Source organism: Corvus moneduloides, chromosome 13 (assembly GCF_009650955.1).
Source record: "Corvus moneduloides isolate bCorMon1 chromosome 13, bCorMon1.pri, whole genome shotgun sequence".
In the NCBI taxonomy this organism is placed as follows: Eukaryota; Metazoa; Chordata; class Aves; order Passeriformes; family Corvidae; genus Corvus; species Corvus moneduloides.
Genome location: NC_045488.1, coordinates 12,594,758 through 12,599,263, shown reverse-complemented (window position 1 = coordinate 12,599,263; position 4,506 = coordinate 12,594,758). Strand labels below are relative to the sequence as shown.

The 4,506-nt window shown below is 52.4% G+C and overlaps 1 long non-coding RNA gene across 1 annotated transcript; it reads left to right on the top strand.

Moving 5' to 3' along the window:
* Positions 1–767: 767 nt before the first annotated feature.
* On the top strand, positions 768–4,065 carry LOC116450654. The gene is made up of 2 exons (XR_004242882.1): positions 768–871; positions 1,410–4,065. It is a non-coding gene; the product is annotated as an uncharacterized LOC116450654 (long non-coding RNA).
* Positions 4,066–4,506: the final 441 nt, after the last annotated feature.

Genomic DNA, 4,506 nt, shown 5'->3' with positions numbered 1-4,506 from the left:
AGATTTGCAACAGCAGCAAAATCAGGTTTTTACTCCAAGAATGTGAGTTTCACCATCACCACAGTGCTTATGCATCTGCCACGCTCCCATACTCTCCCATGAGGTCACTGGGTGCTTCGTAAAATCACAGAATCTCAGATTCACTGAGGTTGGAGAAGGCCTCCCAGACCATCGAGTCCAACCTGTGCCTTATCCCCACCTTGTCACTCAGCCCAGAGCACTGAGTGCCACGCCCAGACCTTCCTTGGACACCTCCAGGGATGGGGACTCCAGACATCCCTGGGCAGCCCCTTCCAAGGCCTGACCACACTTTCTGTGAAGAAATTCCTCCTGATGTCCAACCTGACCCTCCCCTGGCACAGCTTGAGGCCGTTCCCTCTCCTGCTGTCCCTTGTTCCCTGGGAGAAGAGCCTGACCCCACGTGGCTATAGAGAATTAGAATAATTACAATAATTGTAATAAGAGACTACAATCAGGGCCATAAGAGTTTTCACCATCAGCTTCTGACCCCTTGTTGCAGTTATGCTGTGGCTGAGGCTGTCCCTGGAAGTCCAGATCTGCTGGGTTTGGCCCCACTCAGGGGGTCAGAGGGGCAGGAGCCCCAGGGAAGGGCTGGGGTCCATCCCTCTCTGCTGGCCAGGAGCCAGGAATGGCTGGCACACACTTCCAGAACGACCACAGCCCCGCCAGTCCCAGCAGCTTTCAGTGCAACAACGTGCCAAGGGAAAAGGCAGGGTTCCCATGGGAACGGAAAGTGCTGACATTTCCAAACTAAAAAAAGAAAGAAGCAGCAAAGTACGTGCTCAGCGGGATGCCGTGGACACGGCTGTGGGGGGATCTGTGTTGCCTTTCCCCTCTCCTGGGCTCCAAGGTAAGATATTTCTCAACCAGCTCATGACAGAGCCCTGGCTCGGCTCAGAGCCACAAGGCAAAGTTCTATTTGCCTGCTCTGGGTGTTTTAGTTCAGGCCAATTGCCTGCAAGATTAGTTTTTGTGCAGGGATGTATCGTGAAGCCTTTACCTGAAACCACATTAAAGGAGACGGAGCGTCCACGTGAAATCCTGCTGAGGCATTTATCTCCCTCATGCAAAATGATTGAGATAAATAAGGCAAATTAAACTGCCATATTGTTGTAGCTAAATTATTTGTAATGGCACCATGAAATGTACTGGCTGCATGGTAATTAATTGTTCTGGAGATTCGGGTGGGAAGATCTTTAGCTGAGAGAGATGTTTCACTCTCTGTCAGATCAAAGTGACGTTAGCAGTGGATTGGGATGCTGGTGTTGGACACCCATTTCTCCAGTGCTGCCCCGGATGCAGCCGGTCCCTGACAAGCTGGGAGAGGTGCTGCCATCCCAGCTCTTCTCTGTGGCACAGCTTTGCCATTTCAAACCTGTTTTTTGCAGAATGAAGAAGAGAAGCTCATGAAGATGTTGGTTGTTCACTCTGCTCACTCCAATCCATCCCACAGCACGCAGCCTGGGAGGGCAAAGAGGAGGCTTCTAGTCCAAGAGAGGGGGTTGTGAGTGCCTGGAAAGCAGCCTGAGGAAGGGAAGAGGAACAAAAAGGCTTTACCAAATGTTTCTGACAGAGTGAACAAAAATAGCAAATGATTAATGTCATCGTTTAGGAATATCAAAAAGTGCCAGTTCTTGTGATCAGAGAGCAATTTCAAAGGGAAGACTGTGCTGCCAGCTGGAAGAGTGACCTGAAGGACCCAAAAACTCCCACAGTGAACTACCACTTACCTCATTTGAAAATCTGAACACTGGAAAAAAACACACCTAATGCCCTGGTGACCAGAGGGGGATGTCCCAGGAAAAAGCAAAGAAAAGTTGACTGAAGTATCTGATTTTTTCCTTGAGGACTCACAGCACAGTTAAAGCTCAGACCCTGAGACCTGTGGGGTCAGAATTTCATCTTCAGAGCCCAGCAGACTCTGGCCTGGAGCAGACTGCAGCCTGGAGCACACCCCCACACAATTACAAGTCTGTTTCTCTGCATGTTGCACGTGAAAACACAAATATTTTTAGGTACTTGTTCTCACAAAATATTCAGGAATGTTTCCACCCCTTCCCTGTGCTTTCTCTTGTACCTGTGCTGGGTCTGAGGCTGCTCTATCGTGATACTGCCTTCTGGAAGGCAGAACCAATCTATGGAAGAAGCGGAAGAGGAGGGAGTGGTTTCCCAAGCAACAGTATCCAGGTGAGAGCAGGGCCTTCCCTCCTCATCCTCCTCGTGGTGGGGCTCTGGGCACAGGCTGGGCAGCCGGGACCGTCTCCAGCTGCCAGGGAAATGTTGGAGGGGCAAATTACTCATCCACTGTGCTGTGGGAAAGACTCAGCAGCCTGTGGGTGGCATCTGAGACTGCTGCTGTCCCACAGGTGAGTGCGCCTCTGCTTGGAGCAGGGCCCCTTGGATACCTGAGCATTCCTGAGCTCAGGAGAGCCTGGCGCTGCTCCGGCTGCTGCAGAGCTGTTTGCTAAATCAGCTCATGCCTGGCTCCCACCCGCGCCTGCCTTCTCGGCTTGCTCTGACTTCGTGACTGCTGAATGACAGCCGCAGGTTTATTGATGCCGTGCAAAGCTACTCCTAAAAAAAGCATCGGAGAAGGGCGGGAGCATCCCCTGCCTCTCACGTGCCCCAGGCAGGAGGGGCAAGGCCCGGGGGGCTCTGCAGACCCACCCACAGACCCAGATCCACGGGAGCACCGAAAAGGCACCTGCAGAGGGGCAGCCTCTCCCGCAGGAACGGCCAGCCGGACACCTGGTTCTCCGCAGCGTTTGCGTGATGGGCGCGGTGAGTCACGGACTGGGCAGCTTCCCTCCCTGGGAGACACTGACTCATCCCGGAGCACCACGCACTCCTGGCCACGGGCAGAGCTGACCTGGCTCTCCCTGAGGAAGGGAGCAAACAGAGCAGGAATTCTGCACTTCCAGTATTTCAGGGGGTACAGCAGCATAAAGAGTGAGGGTAAAGCCCTTCATGCCCATTTCAAGTCCATTGCCGGTGGCGCTCCGATGGAACTCAGAGCAAGGAGCTCCAGAACTGCCCTGTCCATTTTGGGATAACATTCACTCAGCCAGGAGGCTCCAAGCAGAACCACCTGTTGGTACAGGCAGAGGCGCTGAGCAGCCTCCTGCCTCCTCAGACCCTCACCGTGACCACTGGCCAGCCCCTCCCGCAGCAAAGCAATTTGTGGCAGCCTCCAGGAAGAATTAGTGGCAGTCCTGACATCCAGACACTGCCAGGTGAGAGAGTTTCCATCCCACGCCTGTGTGTTTCAGGGACAGGAGAATGAAACCCCCTGCAGTGCCTGCCATGGTGCTGTTCAGGGTTCCCTTCGGGGCAGGCAGGTGCCTGGAGTACCAGATCTCCAGCACGGCCATAGGAAATGGTTTGCCATGAATTTGTTGTCTATGTTGATTGTGCTGGAGGAGACTGGATGAGTTCTTTTGTCCTCATCCTTTGGATGCCCACACCAGCTGAGCAGGGGCTCCTGCCCACTGTGGCAGCAGGGGATGGGTGCCCCGCAGAGAGCATTGCTGAGGGACAGTCCCTTGGCTGCTTCCTTGGGCCACTCTCATTAAACCACTGTCTCGTTTGTTTGATTGGCTTAGTCTATAACCCTCTTCTATTTCTAGAAGAACACAGGGAGCTGTTTTCTGCCATTGCTTTCATGGCTCAGGGGCAGAGTTTCCAATCTGGAGTTGGAGAAGCAAATCCACTCCTCCTTCAGGAGGCTGAGGACAATCTGTTGAAGATAAATTGTTGAAGACAAATTGTTGAAGGCAATCTGTTCTTACCGAGGATGGCTTCCCAACGACAGGGAACATGCTTGTCACTGATGGTGTTTGCTCCACCATTGCCTGTGTATTGGAAAAAGCAGGAATATAGGCAAGGCATGGGGATACATGTCAGTCACAGGAGCAGACTGCAAGTCCTGATTCGGTTCTCTTAACTGCAGTGTGAATATTTTATAACAAGGCCAAAAAAAACCCTATGCAAAACTATATCAAACTATTTTAAATTCCTCCACACAAAACTTGCCACAGAGGGGATTATAAAGGCAATTCCCCCCTTAACTCCAAACATTCTGCTCCTCAGAGTTTAATGAACTGTGCTATTTTAATGCACTTTTGAAGCACATCATCCGTATTCTAACCACTGACCTTTTCCTAATGCCCTTCAGACATCCAACAAATAGGTTACATCTGTTCCTTCCAAAGCAAGGCAAGATACGGAGATCAGCATCTCCTGGGGTTTGGAGTGGCACAGCCTCATCTTTGCTGTCTAACACAACCTGTGAGGCAGAATGTGAGCAGCCAGAGCCTCGGAGCCACGTGAGCTGTTCTGCTCCGGCCGTGCCCTGCCAGGTATGGCTGGTGGCACAGCTCCTGGTATGTTGTCCCCATCAGCTCTGGCCTTTGCCGGAGCCGTGCATGCTGGGGTGAGAGCTGGTGGAGTGGAAACCCATCTGGTGGCCCGTGAGAGGGCTCCAGG